Below are 16,845 nucleotides of genomic sequence, written 5' to 3' on the forward strand. Positions count from 1 at the left end.
CATGCACAAAGAAGGTGAGCGGTGCCATCTGTGGAAACATGCACAGCCCCCCCTGCCCTGAGGATGGACGGACGCACACAGCATAGCGTTGCAGGTATTCAGCAGCTCCATTCTACACATGCAGAGAGGATACCGAGCCGCTGATACGCACCTGATAAAAGAACGACACCCTGGACTGACTGCCTAGAGCACTTCCGACACCCGCTGACATCACACACCTTGCCCAGACCTTATTAGGCTCTAGGCAGGCAGGAAACTGCGGCTGTCTTCAGCGCACCTTCCATTTTCCTGGAGTCCATTGCTTGTGTTTCAATGAGTAAATCACAAGAAACATGGCTGCCTACTATCTACGGGTGATTACAGAAACGGAGACTTCCTGTAGGGAGAGATCCTGTAGAGCGCGTTTTCACTAGGCATAGCTTAGAGACAGCCAATCAAACGCAAAGACGAGAACAACGCCTCCAACGCTGACCAATAGCGAGGCCCGGGAGTCTGTGTAGGCTATAGCAGTGTGATGGATTGGTTGTGGCAGAGCAACCATACACTATGGACATTGATGTTAGTAAAATCTGGCCATGGAGCTCTCTGGCTTGTGGAATTGTAAGCTTCAAAGCCTATTTGGAATTGAAGGCTGCAGTTAACTGGGCATAGTTGCTGGTTTACGCCTGTCAGGCTTTTATTATTGTCTCTGACCCCATTGCCGGTGTTGTGTCGAGATCTGCCCCCCCATCAGATAGTGTCCGCCCCGTACGGCGCAAGGAGATTACAAAAGTCTCAGAAGATGAACGGCGCCTGCGCACTGAGTCCAGGTTCAAGCCCCACCATCCAAGTGGACATAGAGTTAGAAGCGTGGCGAGCGGCCATGTTACTATGTGCTACCGTAAGTCCACTTGGATAGTGGGGCTTGAACCTGGACTCAGTGCGCAGGCGCCATTCATTTTTGGAGTCTCCTTGTCCTCCGTACTGCGCAAGTGCTGCGCCTGTGCAGTATGGGGCAGACACTATTCGATAGGCAGACAGTTTTTGTCAGAACACCAGCACAAGGTTATCTAGAGCCCAGGGCGACCATGCCAAACTACGCCCGCCCCCAAGATGTATGAGCATTATGTCAGCAAAAATCCCTCCCCCAAAAAAATAAAATTGAACACAAATGTGCATGCTTACCCTCTAAGCATTAATTACCCTCCTTCCAGGACAAATTCACCTCCCTGCTGAAACCCCCCCCCCCCCCCTCCTAGCACAAATATTTGCTCCTACCCCTTAAATTTCCCTCCAAGTACACATCTTCCCACTCCAAATCCCCCCCCCCCCTCAGTAGAAATTCCCCCTCCTATCACAAATACTCCCCTAAAAAAATAAAATATAATTGAACACATCTGCATGCTTACCCCCTAAGCATTCATTCCCCTCCTCCCAGGACAAATCCACCCCCTGCAAAAAAAATAAAAAATAAAAAAAAAATCAACCCTCCTAGCACAAATCCTCTACCCCTCAAATTTCCCTACACATCTTCCTCCCTCCCCACTCCAAATACCCTCTCTCAGTAGAATTCCCCTCCTAGCACAAATACTCTCTCCCCTCCCAAACAAAAAAAATTCCCTTCCTAGTACAAATACTCCCCAATCATCCTCACTAGCAAAAATCCCCCCCCCCCCCAAACCTACTATATTTCCTCCTGTAGCACTAATGCCTCCTCCTAGCACAAATCCTCTTTTCTCACCCCCCCCCCCCCCCCCTCCCAACACAAATCCCCCTAAATCACCACACCCACCCACATTTCCCCTCCTAGAACAATTCATACCCCCTATTACTCCCAAAATTCCCACTTCCAACACAAATCCCCTCCACCCCAATCTCTTCACAACACACCCCCACCACCCCAAATGATGCCACAGTGCCCAGGGCAGCCACACCTCTTGTCCCAGCCCTGCTGGAGACAACCAGATTTGCCTCACTTTGGAGGGATTTTAATTCACTTCCTGTTTTGGCTATGGGACAGGAAATTAAGAAAAATTTCCCCAGGGGGACACAGATGGCTAAGTGCGGCCACCAGCCCTGGTCACCATAAAGACAGGTAACCAGTGGGCACAGCTATTTTCTGCTATTTGTGCAACCAGCGATTACCTGTGGTGATCACGGCTGGATGCACGCAAAGTACACCCAGCAGAATTCACCACATGTAATCCTTGGCTTTGATGAACAGGGCCAGCCACCTCATCTAGTCATTCAGGGCCACAGCAGGAATCTCCGATTCTTGCCTCTACAATTCCCACTGATCTAAATCGCCAGTGTGACTGTAGCCTTATTTCTCGTACTTAGGTGGTAAGATGTCTGCACTTGATTCTACTAGGGCTTGTTCACACCAGCGGTTGACCCGTATTTTTATCCCCAACCGCTACTCCTTGTAGCTGCAGAGGCAACGGTCGGAGGTGTGCACATCCTGCAGCAGGAATTATCCCCCATGCAACTTTTGGTGAGTGTATTGCCTGTTATGCCTGACCCATTCAAGTGAATGAGGTGGCTCTCCAACCATGTGCAGAGTTTAAGGGTCAGGTGCTCTCTGAAGAGCGATCTTAACACAGATCGCTCTTCAGAGACTAAAGCAAGTGTGAACAAGCCCTTAATGTGAACCCGTTACATTCACCATACTCAGATGGTTAGATCTCTGCAGTTTATTATTGCTATGTCCATACTCTGCTTGTAAATCCTTTGCAATTTGCTGATGACTGCAGTTGATTTCATTGGGCCACATTCACACGGGCGGCCTAGTGCACATAGTGGCATAAGTTGCCTCCGGATGTAGCAATACTCTGTGCTATGGCCCCATAGATATAGTACTTACTGATTCCCTGCCATTTGTGTGCGGCCAGAAGGCTGCAGGAACGCCGCTTTCTGCGTTCAGGGTCAGAGGCTCTATTTACATGTGTCTGCTCAGATGACATGTGCACAGTGCCCGTGCCGGCCATTGATTTGTATAAAGTTCAAATTTAATCACCACCACTGACAGCTGCTGCTGGTGTTAACAGGCAGCGTTTAGAATCTGGCCACCCCTCTGCACTATGTGAATTTACATTAAAGCAAGCCTTTTACTTCATCTATACTCAGGTGGTGAATTCTCGGCACTTGCTTTCCCCTTTCAACGGCATTAAAGCGACCCTGTCCATATACTAAAGTTCTTCAGACAAGCTGCCCCTGTAAAAGAAGACTGTAAAAAATTAGCTTGCCTACCCCCAAACAGTACTTACATAAGGGTCAGCAGGAACCAGAATGACATTTCCGGATGTATCACTTTCCCTTGAATAGAGCGGCGTTTGGTGGCGTAGGTAGCAGGATAGGTATTTAAAGTCTTCTTTAACAGGTACAGCTTGCCTGAAAAACCTAAAGCAGAACTTTAGCTTTAAAAACAATTGTGAGCAGGAAACATTTTTATTGCAGAAGAGACATGCTAGGTCTCTTGTGCAAGAATGCTTCTGGTTTTCCTGCTCATAAATATCATTAGAATGTACATTAAAGGGTTAGTTCACAGAAAAAAACGCTTATTCACGTGAGGGGCACCTGTGGATAAAAACAAACTGTGCAGCTTTGACAAAGTTGAATAATGCCATTGCTATAGGTGTAGACCATTTACATACTGTACCTCCCGAAGCCTGGCTGAAAAACTCACAGAGATGGCATCATGCTGTCCTGCTTTGTTGCTAAAACACTCCACACCAGCTGATTTAAATCCCCCTCATACACACTTTTTCTCTCCTTGCATATTGCAGCAGCTCTGAGCTCACTGATGCTGAAACAGAAGAGATAGTGGGCCACACATGTGCAAGGGTTTGAAAGCTCACTTCTGTGATGGTGGGGATGAGCTTTAATGACTGGGAGTGTCTTAAGGCCCATACACACGATCAGACTTTTTGACAACAAACATGCAAATTAGCTGTTTTGGAGCAACATCCGACCGTGTGTACGCTCCATCGGACAAACTTTTTTGGTTTTCATCAGACTTTTGTTGGCCGTGCGAACGGACAAACTTTCTGGCAACAAAAGTCCGATGGAGCAAAGTCTGATCGTGTGTACAAACAGGTATGCTCAGAACCAATGCAAAAGATCAGACAACAATACAGAAGTTGACCAAAGGTGGCGGTAAAGAGCAGAAAAACCACATGATTTGGTGAAAGTTAGCTGAAAAAGTCCTACTGTGTGTATGCAATACAAGTTCAGGGCCTACACCCTTTGTACAAAAATCCAAGGGAAAGTTTGTACAAAGTCCTATTGTGTGTATGATGCTTGAGAAACATTCTACCATCAAGCCAGGATGGGATAATGCCATCGGTGGAAGTTTTTTGTCTGGCCTTTGGAATGTATGTAAATGGCCAACCCCTGTAGCAAAGGGCATTATCTATGTTATATTTAGTCAAAGTTGCACTGTTTGTTTTTATCTGCATGCTCCCCCTACCAGCGTAGGCAGTTTTTTTGGTAAAGGCAAACACATTTTTGAAGCTGCACATGTGCATTCCCAACATGCCTTTGTGCCAGGATGAGGTCATTCCCATGTACATACTTGGGAGTGAGATTGGCCTGGGCCAGCCAATCGAAATGCCTGAAGGTGCTGAACCCAAAAAGAAGACCAGATGACAATGATGGCAATGGAGTTGCATGCGTCACATTGCTGGAGCAGAAGAGAGTATTAGGCTGGATTCACACCTATGCAGTTTTAGTGCTTTTTGCATTTTTCAGATTTGCACTACAGTCCATTTAACATGGTTTCCTATGGAACACGTTCTGTAGTGCAAATCTGCAAAATGCAAAAAGCACAAAAAATGTATAGGTGTGAATTTTAAAGACCTTATTTCAGTTTTAAAGTGTATCTATACCCGGTGGGAAAAGTTACAACTCATGTTTGCTATCCCTGACTACCCATTTACTCCATCCTGGGGCTTCAATAGAGAATTTCCCCTCATGTCCGGCCCTGAGGACAATCTTTTACAAGAAGCCAGGGAAAATCTGCAACAGGAAACAGACAACAATAAAAATACGCACCTAGCTTTCCACTATGATATTGGTAATCTTTAAATAATATGATTTTGCAGGGTGAAAGTACTGGGTGCACAAGAAAAAAAGGTTCTAGTGAATTTGTAAAATGTGGGTGAAGATGTGTTTTAATTTAAAGAGGAACTTCACTTTTCACTATATATACACTCAATATCAAACCAACTTCAAACCAGCATCAATTTTTCTAGGTACACTTGCACACAGTCTGTAAGGAACTTGGCAGGTAGGTTGTTCCAAACATCTTGAAGAACTAACCAAAGATCTTCTGTGGATGTAGGCTGACTCAAATCATTCTGTCGCTTTGTGTAATTCCAGACAGACTCTAATGTCGCGTACACACGGTCGGAATTCCAGCCAGAAAATGACCGATGAGAGCTTTTCGCCGGAAAATGCGACCATGTGTATGCTCCATCGGAATTTAGCTGTCCGAATTTCTGCCAGCCAAAAATTGATAGCATGTTCTCAATTTTCCCGACGGAAAAACTTTCTATCGGTAATTCTGATCGTGTGTATGCAATTCCGACATGCCAAAAATCACGCATGCTCAGATTCAACTACGAGACAGAAGCTATTGGCTACTGGCTATTGAACTTCCTTTTTCTAGTCACGTCGTACGTGTTGTACATCACCGCATTATAAATGATCGGAATTTGATGTGACCGTGTGTAGGCAAGACAGCTTGAGCTGAATTCCGTCGGAATTCCGTCGGTAAAACCATCAGAGCTTCTTCCGACGAGAATTCCGATCGTGTGTACGCGGCATTAGATGTTGAGATAAGGGCTCTGTGGGAGACAAAAAACATTACTTCCAGGACTCCTTGTTCTTCTTTACACTGAAAATAGTTCTTATTGACATTGGCTGTATGTTTGGGGTTGTTGTCCTGCTGCAGAATACATTTTGGGGCCAACCACATGCCTCCCTCATGGTATGGCATGATGGATAAGTATCTGCCTGTATTTCTCAGCATTGAGGACACCATTGATCAAGCAACATTGAGGACCATAGATGGAGTAGTTGGTCAAGGAAACTTAATGCAGCAGATGAAAGACACATCATGCTTACTTCCGTTCGACATCAGATGTCCAGCAGTGCCATCAGCACAAAAAAAAAAAAAAAAATGGTGGAAACCAATCGGACCCAGGTACACCCATCTACTGTCCAGAAGTCGTCTTCGTGAAAGAATTGCAGGCAAAAAATGATACCTTTAACATGGAAACAAAGCTATGCGACTCAACTATGCATGAAAACATAAGAAGTGAGGTGCAGAAAATGGCTGCAGGTGCTCTGGACTGCTGAGTCAAAATGTGAAATATTTTATCTGTAGCAGGAAGCAGTTTGTTCACCAAAGAGCTGGAGAGCGGTACAATAAGTGTCTGCAGGCAAAAGTGAAGCATGGTGGATGTTCCTTGCAAGTTTGGGCAGTTCTGCTTCATTTCTGCAAATGGAGGTGTAGATTTGGTCAAGATCAATGCTGAGCAATACAGGAGGATACTTGTCCATCATGTCATACCATCGGGGAAATGTGTGGTTGGCCTCAAACTGTGTGCAAGTGTATCTAGAAGAATTGATGCTGTTTTGAAGCCAAAGGGTGGTCACACCAAATTTCATTTATTTCCATTTTGTTCATTGATGAAAATAAACTATTAACACTTCTATTTCTGAAAGTATTCCTATATTACAGCATTTTTCACACCTGAATATACAGTATCTCAGAAAAGTGAGTACACCCCTCACATTTTTGTAAATATTTTATTATATCTTTTCATGTGACAACACTGAAGAAATGACACTTTGCTACAATGTAAAGTAGTCAGTGTACAGCTTGTATAACAGTGTAAATTTGCTGTCCCCTCAAAATAACTCAACACACAGCCAGGGGCGGACTGACCATTCAGCCACTCGGGCACTGCCCCGGGCCACTAGGGGGCCCCATCAGGGTTGCCAGCCTCAGTAAAACCAGGGAAAGTATATAAAAATTTGTGTTTTTTTTTTTTTACATCTGTCTCTGAAATGTCCCTTACTGACATCCTTTTGATCTAAAAATCCCGAGATTATAGCTGCCCCGCCTCTCCAGTACCTTCTCAGCCAATAGAAACATGTCTGTGTATACTGTGTCTGTGTGTTTGTGTATATAGTATGGTCCCATAATCTCCTATTGCCCGGGGGCCCCATGAGTTGTCAGTCCGCCCTTGCACACAGCCATTAATGCCTAAACTGCTGGCAACAAAAGTGAGTACACCCCTAAGTGAAAATGTCCAAAGCTATTTACTTTCTCTTTGCTCCCCACGGCTCCATTCACCACCAAAAGTAAAAATAAATTAAGGCTATTTCTGGGTAGGGGGATCATGTGACTCACTCCACTTCTTTAACGAAAATGATTGTGCTTGGTCCAGCCCTATCAAAGTGGAGCAGGATTCCTTAGTGACTTGACATGTATACAGACAGGGCTTCTTCTCCTTGCTCCCTATGGAATGAATGGCTCTTGAGTGCACTGCATCATGTATCATGCATTCCCACAATGCATAAAGAGAATGGTCCTTTACAGTATGGAGAAGGAAACAGGTGAAGTGAGAACACCACCTAGTGGCTGTAACCACACAAAGCTCCAAGCTGGGTAAGATATTACTGTAGCACTAATTCTCCATGCGTATTAGAAATAGGACTGACTTCTGTCCACTAGATTTCATATATAGGTGCATCTAAAAAAATCTAGAAAGAAATGCATACATACTCTGTGTGTAATGAATCCATATAATACACGAGTTTTACCTTTTGAATTGAATTACTGAAATAAATAAAATGTTTGATGAGATTCAAATTTTTTGAGATGCACCTGTATAACTGAAATTCCAATTTTGGACAGGCCGACCATTTACTTTCTAGGGACCATCTGGAGATTTGTCCTTGGGAAATAGTTTTGCTTGGTATGCTTACAGGTTTAACATTAACAGCAGGCTACAGTCATCTAATTCTGTGCCTCAGCTAATATTTGGCTAAACTACAGTCTTTGACAGAGAGAACGGTAACACCCCCAAAATTGGGGTCAGAGGGCGCTGATCACCCCTGGTATGTAATAAACAAAAAAAGAAAAGAAAATGGTGTCCCCGGAACGGGGCTTTTTGCCAGCAAAGTTTAACCTGTGTAGTATAAATAACATTGACATGTAGAAAAGTAAACTAATATTGTAAATATTTATTAATAATAAAAAAAGAGGATAAAATGGGTCACGCAGTAGTCAAAGACTGAGCTCCACTAAATAGGTAAAAATGTATAGTATTACATGTATGAACAGAAATACACATATACATAGAATTGTGATGCTTGAAACATAGTATCAGTACAGTAAGAGATATATGCGTGTAGATAGTAAAAACCCTTTACGCGTTTCAACCCTCCCAGGGGTCTTCTTCAGAAGGTTACTATCTATTTATGAAAGAATAGAAAAAAGACAAGCATAAATATATATCACAATACATGATGCACTGTGTTGTACTAAAAATAATCTGTTGTAGACAGAGTATATATCAAAACATTGTAAGATTACACAGTTAACAATCAAGCGATACATATTGTAACAATAAATACCTATGTTGATCACAAAGGAAATCCTCTTTTAAAAGACCGGACAGGATTCCGTACACTCTCCCATAATCTTCATAGATGTGTCGACCTTATGTAGATGGAAAAAATGGCTGGCTCTGCCCGGACAGGGGGGGAAAGAGCAAGGAAAATGGATCCAAAGGGTAAAAAAGCTTGCAAGGGATCACATCACTATTACCACCTCCAAAACATAATAATGGAGGAAGGTATGGGTATAGGTAAGCGGGATTAGGAGAGAGGGCAACCTACAGGAAAAGAAAGGATATAAGACATGGGTATATATATATATATATATATATATATATGTATATATAAAGAGGGGCCCTATTTAGAAAGCTATCACCTCTGTATAGAGAGATAGGACATGCCCGCATGCAGTGTCAATAGTATACACATGTCTAGGATACACATATGTCAAGTGAATCCTGCCAAGCTCAATGCTACCGTTTCCCCAGGCCTGAATGAAGCCATATCGTTTGCTCCATTTCTAAAGGGTTTCACCTCTGGCAAAACACAGTGACACACTGCGGATTAGCCATGTGTTTTCCATGTCGTCCCTTCAATATACTTTTGTGTCTTTGGTTTTGACTTCCTTGCAGACCTATTCACCTCTTGTTTTTTCGTACGTGGGTCTTGTGGGGCACATATGTTGGCCGGTTGTACTGCATGTATGCATGGCATGCTATGCATGCCGCATGCTCATGCACCCCATCTCTCTTTGGAATGGGTGCATTCCACCTGCTCCCGTTCACCTTTGTGGTTTTGATGGGCTGTATGTGCAGGTGTGTGATGCATTGGTGCAGCATACAACTCCGTGCCCCGTGATCACTAGTCTGTCATATTTCTATACACCAACCAGTAGATCTCTCCTTCTGTGTGCCCAGTTTACCTGTAGATTACATGCTTATTATGAAATGTTTTTCATTTATGTTTACTTATTGTTATTCTTTACTTGTGACATGTTGTTATCAAAAAATATACCTTTTTTTGGATTTACTATCCCTTATGCTGTACTACGGAAGGTCCGGTTACACTTTCCCATTTTTCTCCACTAGATGGTGCCATGTGAGGTCATCTCCCATCCTTATCTATGTCGATTGGATGGACCAATGGGGTAGGGCTTCACGACCAGAAGAGGGGAGTGGCAGTGGCGCGCGCTTGCCTCTCCCCATTAGGTCCCGGGGCACGAACGGGTGAGCGCTGCCCGTCCACCCGGGACGATAATCTCTGGTCGGCGGCATTCCGAACGGTATCGGACTGGTGGCCTCACAGCGCACGCGCGTTCCGCGCGTACGACGCGACGCACCCACGTCACGCCGGTGCGACGCTATCGTGTACTCTCCCGCCTTATCAGGAGAGTCATTTCCGGAACGCCGAGGGGACCACATCCGGTCGTTTTCTAGGCGACCAAAAGTGGTTATGGGTTAACGGGTGGAGACTTCTGATTGACCTATCAACCCAACCTGGGCTACTTATATTCCACCCCTTCACACTGCACATCACTTCCTCATCCACAGGAGCACACGCACACTGTTTTCACGCAACTGGGTAAGTCCTTGGGTTCTTTTATCCTATGCTGTTCCACTCATTTTATTGCACTATATATAGTTCTGTCGGCAGGAGTATAAGACTATCTCTTGTCTATTTGCAGACTTAAGACCACTCTGGCCCCATGGAAACATATTAATGTGAAGGGCTGTATTGTAAAGGTCACCACTTCTAAGCCACTTTACCACTCATTATTTGAGTGTTTTCTTTTTGGCTCTATTGTCCAATGTGGACCCATTGGAAATTGGCTATAGGTATATATACATTATTTTACTTTTTGCACTACTGTGGTCACGCTGTGATATTCTGAAGCTGCTACACCACTTCACTTTCTTTCCCCATTCACCTTTTTTTTCAGCCATGTTCACTGTTTGTTTATTTTTGTAGTTCTGTTTGGCACGAGTTTGCAGCCACTTCACCTCCTTTTCCTTCTCTGCTTCTTTTCCCTCTTCATTTTTCCACTCTTCCCCCCTTTCCCACTTTCGTTGCATATGGTGTCTTGGTTTGGCGTTGGTCTTTTCTTTGGGGTTTTTCTTTGGGCATCTGCTCACACCCTAACCGAGTAAAATATTCCACTCTGAAATGGCAGGATTCACTTGACATATGTGTATCCTAGACATGTGTATACTATTGACACTGCATGCGGGCATGTCCTATCTCTCTATACAGAGGTGATAGCTTTCTAAATAGGGCCCCTCTTTATATATACATATATATATATATATATATATATATATATATACCCATGTCTTATATCCTTTCTTTTCCTGTAGGCTGCCCTCTCTCCTAATCCCGCTTACCTATACCCATACCTTCCTCCATTATTATGTTTTGGAGGTGGTAATAGTGATGTGATCCCTTGCAAGCTTTTTTACCCTTTGGATCCATTTTCCTTGCTCTGTCCGGGCAGAGCCAGCCATTTTTTCCATCTACATAAGGTCGACACATCTATGAAGATTATGGGAGAGTGTACGGAATCCTGTCCGGTCTTTTAAAAGAGGATTTCCTTTGTGATCAACATAGGTATTTATTGTTACAATATGTATCGCTTGATTGTTAACTGTGTAATCTTACAATGTTTTGATATATACTCTGTCTACAACAGATTATTTTTAGTACAACACAGTGCATCATGTATTGTGATATATATTTATGCTTGTCTTTTTTCTATTCTTTCATAAATAGATAGTAACCTTCTGAAGAAGACCCCTGGGAGGGTTGAAACGCGTAAAGGGTTTTTACTATCTACACGCATATATCTCTTACTGTACTGATACTATGTTTCAAGCATCACAATTCTATGTATATGTGTATTTCTGTTCATACATGTAATACTATACATTTTTACCTATTTAGTGGAGCTCAGTCTTTGACTACTGCGTGACCCATTTTATCCTCTTTTTTTATTATTAATAAATATTTACAATATTAGTTTACTTTTCTACATGTCAATGTTATTTATACTACACAGGTTAAACTTTGCTGGCAAAAAGCCCCGTTCCGGGGACACCATTTTCTTTTCTTTTTTTGTTTAAAACTACAGTCTTTAACCACTTTTGCCCCCCCCAGAAGAATTTACCTCCTTCCTGACCAGAGCTCTTTTTGCAATTTGGCACTGTGTCGCTTTAACTGACAATTGCGCGGTCGTGCAACGTTGTACCCAAACAAAATTGGCGTGCTTTTTTCCCACAAATAGGGTTTTCTTTTGGTGGTATTTGATCACCTCTGCGGTTTTTATTTTTTGCGCTATAAACAAAAACAGAGTGACAATTTTGAAAAAAAAAACACATTATTTTTTACTTTTTGCTATAATAAATATCCCCCCAAAATATATAAGGAAAAAAATGTTTCCTCAGTTTAGGGCGGCGATCTGTGATTTTTATCGCGACTGCGACATTATGGCGGACACATCGGACATATTTTGACACATTTTTGGGACCATTGGCATTAATACAGCGATCAATGCTATAAAATTGCATTGATTACTGTAAAAATGTCACTGGCAGTGAAGGGGTTAACACTAGGGTTAAGGGGTTAACACTAGGGGGCGCTCGAGGGGTTAACTGTGTTCCCTGGGAGGTGATTCTAACTGAATCCTTCTTACGGAGGAGGAAATAAATAAAGCATTGATAGATTCAGCCCCCGGGAAAAGCCCTGGACCCGACGGACTAACAATTTACTACTACAAAAAATTTAAAGATATTCTGATCCCTAGACTTTGTAAATATATGAATGGGTTAGGGCTAAAATATGAAATGAGCAAAGTGGCACTGACAGCTTCAATCACTGTAATCCAAAAAGAGGGAAAGGACAAGACTATGTGTTCCAGCTACAGACCGATATCGCTGTTGAATGCAGACACTAAATTATTTGCTAAAATATTAGCAGGAAGAATTAAAACATTGATGAACTCACTGGTCCATCCGGACCAGGTCGGGTTTGTAGCTGGGAGAGAAGGCAAGGACAATGGAGTGAGAACTCTTCTGTTGCTAACACAGAGGGAGGAGACAGAATCCCCGGTCCTTCTACTGTCGACGGATGCTCAAAAGGCCTTCGACAGGGTGGATTGGGGATTTATGTTCCAGACATTGGAAAAAATGGGAATTGGACCAAGGATGATCCAATGGATCAAAACATTATATTATCACCCTACAGCAATGATAAAGATAAACGGGTCTCTCTCCTTGCCCTTTGAGATGGAAAATGGGACTAGACAGGGGTGCCCTCTTTCCCCCCTTTTATTTGTATTATCGTTAGAGCCATTACTCTCTACGATTCGAAATAACCCGGAAATTACCGGAATAGAAGTGGGGAAAGAGGTACATAAATTGGCTGCCTTTGCAGACGACGTATTGTTCTATATTAGCAACCCTAAGAACACATTACCCAAGTTAAATAAGGCCTTGGAATTTTATGGGGAATTGTCGAATTTTAAAATAAACCAAATAAAATCTGAAATTTTAAACATCAACCTTAGTAAACAAGAAGTACAACAGATCCAAAAAGAATGCAAATATACATGGAGTAAAGGGTTGAAATACCTAGGTATAAAACTGGCAAATTCCTTAAGGAAGATATATCAACTAAATTACATCCCACTTTTAAACGAAATTAAAAAAGAACTTGGAAGACTTGGTAATAGTCCATTATCATGGCTGGGATGAATAAACGCATTAAAGATGTTTATCCTCCCAAAGATCTTATACAAATTCCAGATGATGCCGATTGAAATCCCTGCTGGTTATTTTTCAAAGTTGAAATCCATATTGCTTAAATTTATTTGGAAGAATAAAAAACCAAGAATTTCCTATTCAATATTAAAACAGGGAAAAAAGCGAGGGGGGCTGGCAGTCCCGGATATACACAATTATTATAAGGCAATAGTGCTGTCTAGAATTGTCGAATGGGTGGGTGAGACAGGTAATGAGAAAAGGTGGATACACTTAGAATACACATATAGTAAGGCACAATTAGATAAAATAGTATGGAACCCTCCAAAATTTAGGGATTTGGATGCGAACACAAATGAGTTGACACGAATAGCTTTAAAAATTTGGGATGGGGAGTACAAAAAATTAAATGGGCACTTTAATTCACCGCTCATAGCACTGAAGGAAAATGAGTTTTTTCCTCCTGGAAAAAAGGAAATAGGAGGTAATTGGATAAAAAAAGAAAAAATACAAATAAAAGATATTATGAAAGAAGGGAAACTTATAACACTTAGGGAATTAGCACATAAGGGCTTAATGGGAATGAATGAATGGCGGTATCTCCAATTGGCCCATTTTATTGGAAGCTTACCTCAACCAATAAGATCTGGAGAGGAGCTGACCATGTTGGAGCGACTTTGTACAACAGACAACACTAAAGGAATCGTATCCAGGATGTATGGTCTGTTGATGTCGGTGGGAGAGCTGGAGACCCCGCCATACATCAAAAAGTGGGAAAAGGAATTAGGAACACGGAGGGATAAAGACACAATAAGCAAAATATTAAGATTAACACATTGCTCGGCAACAGACAGTAAAACAGCCGAAATGAACTATAAGTGCCTAACTAGATGGTACAACACGCCGGATAAGACTGCAAAATATCAACAGGGAAGATCTGCAGAATGTTGGAGGGGCTGCAAAACCACAGGTACAATGGCACATCTATGGTGGGGATGCCCAAAAATCAAAATCTATTGGGGTAAGATCTTGCAAAAGATAAGAGAAATAACTAAAATAAGCGTGAAGGCGGATCCTTGGATTGTACTTCTCCACGGAACAAAGAGTAACGAAAAACAATACCAAGAATCTATTATCCCACACCTCCTTAACGCAGCGAAGAAATTGATCCCAAAAAAGTGGCAGGAGGTGGAAAGTCCAACGATGTGGGAGTGGGTAGATGCAGTTGAAGAGATATATAAGATGGAAAAGTTGAGTAGTGGAGAAGATGATAAAAGAGAAGCAGTAATAAAAAAATGGGAATGTTGGAAAGATTTTAAGAAGGATTGGAGTTACGCAGAACATTTAAGACCATAGTAGACATATATGGGAGGAGGATAAGAGGAGACGGGAAAACGCTGACATTTAGCTGGGGAAAGGAGGGGGGGGGATGGGTAATGGGAAGGGAAATAATAAAGAGGTGCAAGATGAATATAAGATAAGAATTTAATAAAGGAAAACATATCTAATTTAATTGTTATTGATAATTTCTGATATATAACGAGATGCTACAATGATGTGAAGATGAAAGGAGACAGTGATGAACGAAAGGTTGATTGACATCTCTCTAGAGAACTCGCTGACGTAGCATAAAAAAAAAAAAAAAAGAAATAGGACTGACTTCTGTCCACTAGATTTCATATATAGGTGCATCTAAAAAAATCTAGAAAGAAATGCATACATACTCTGTGTGTAATGAATCCATATAATACACGAGTTTTACCTTTTGAATTGAATTACTGAAATAAATAAAATGTTTGATGAGATTCAAATTTTTTGAGATGCACCTGTATAACTGAAATTCCAATTTTGGACAGGCCGACCATTTACTTTCTAGGGACCATCTGGAGATTTGTCCTTGGGAAATAGTTTTGCTTGGTATGCTTACAGGTTTAACATTAACAGCAGGCTACAGTCATCTAATTCTGTGCCTCAGCTAATATTTGGCTAAACTACAGTCTTTAACCACTTTTGCCCCCCCCAGAAGAATTTACCTCCTTCCTGACCAGAGCTCTTTTTGCAATTTGGCACTGCGTCGCTTTAACTGACAATTGCGCGGTCGTGCAACGTTGTGCCCAAACAAAATTGGCGTGCTTTTTTCCCACAAATAGGGTTTTCTTTTGGTGGTATTTGATCACCTCTGCGGTTTTTATTTTTTGCGCTATAAACAAAAACAGAGTGACAATTTTGAAAAAAAAACGCATTATTTTTTACTTTTTGCTATAATAAATATCCCCCCAAAATATATAAGGAAAAAAATGTTTCCTCAGTTTAGGACGGCGATCTGTAATTTTTATCGCGACTGCGACATTATGGCGGACACATCGGACATATTTTGACACATTTTTGGGACCATTGGCATTAATACAGCGATCAATGCTATAAAATTGCATTGATTACTGTAAAAATGTCACTGGCAGTGAAGGGGTTAACACTAGGGTTAAGGGGTTAACACTAGGGGGCGCTCGAGGGGTTAACTGTGTTCCCTGGGAGGTGATTCTAACTGAAGTGGGAGGGAACTGACTGAAGGAAGTGACTGATCATGGTTCCTAGCTAATAGGAACACACGATCTGTCACTCTGGTCAGTACAGAACAGGGAAGTGTGTGTTTACACACACTCGTCCCTGTTCTGTGTCTCCAGCTCACGATCGCTCGTGGCCGGTAGTCATCACGACCGTCAGCCACGAGCACCGGACCCCCACTGTGCAGTGGGCGTGCGGGCGTGTCGACGTATAGCTTCGACGTCTCGCGCAGGGGAGCCAACCTGCCGCAGTGTAACTGCAGCAGTTCGTCAGGAAGCGGTTAAAGCTAGCAGTGTGGCCTGGCCTTGAAGTACTGGAGTACCTAATTGCCTTCACATTAGGTCACAGTTTGCATTAAGTTTAAAAGTCTTCCTGTGTGCATAGTATTCCTTTGGATGCCTACAGTATTTCTAAACGTCCCATTTTATGTCATATCTACTGTAAAACTTAGTATGCATCACGGTATTGCTTCTGATTTTACAACCATTCTGTAGGGCTACAATACCCATCACACAACTCTGGCATGGGCGTGTGCAGGGGGTGTGGGCACACCCTAATCACTACGTGCAGTGCTGATTTCCCCCACTGCTCGTGCTTCCCCCGTGTTGCCAGTGCTGTTGGCTTCCCTCCTTTCCCCCCTGCTGCTGTGGGGGATGTTTCAGGATGGAAATTGGGGGAATGGGATAGTAAATATGTCATTTACCAGCGTCTTCCTTTTCTAAATGAACACAGTGAACACACTCACTCATTGTGTTCATTCATAACTGAAGCATAGTAAACTGTTTACTATGCTTCAATTTGCGAATGAACAGGAAGCCGCTCAGCACAGAGCATTTCCCATTAATTCACTGTCCTGTGCAGCTGGTTCTGCAGAGAAAGGCATGTGTGTTTGAGCAGCGGGGTGCACTTCCTAATGCAATAG

General features: G+C 42.5%; 1 protein-coding gene across 1 annotated transcript in view; it reads right to left on the reverse strand.

The window, feature by feature from the left end:
- UGP2 (UDP-glucose pyrophosphorylase 2) overlaps positions 1-304 on the reverse strand; it is a 150,873-nt gene extending 150,569 nt beyond the window's left edge. Inside the window, exon 1 of the mRNA XM_077485977.1 lies at positions 152-304. The gene's annotated coding sequence lies outside the window, so the exon portion shown is untranslated. The remainder of the gene's footprint in view (positions 1-151) is intronic.
- Positions 305-16,845: the final 16,541 nt, after the last annotated feature.

This window comes from Lithobates pipiens, unplaced genomic scaffold (assembly GCF_037356315.1).
Source record: "Lithobates pipiens isolate NorthernLeopardFrog02 unplaced genomic scaffold, aLitPip1_a1.2 Scaffold_18, whole genome shotgun sequence".
Classification (NCBI taxonomy): Eukaryota; Metazoa; Chordata; class Amphibia; order Anura; family Ranidae; genus Lithobates; species Lithobates pipiens.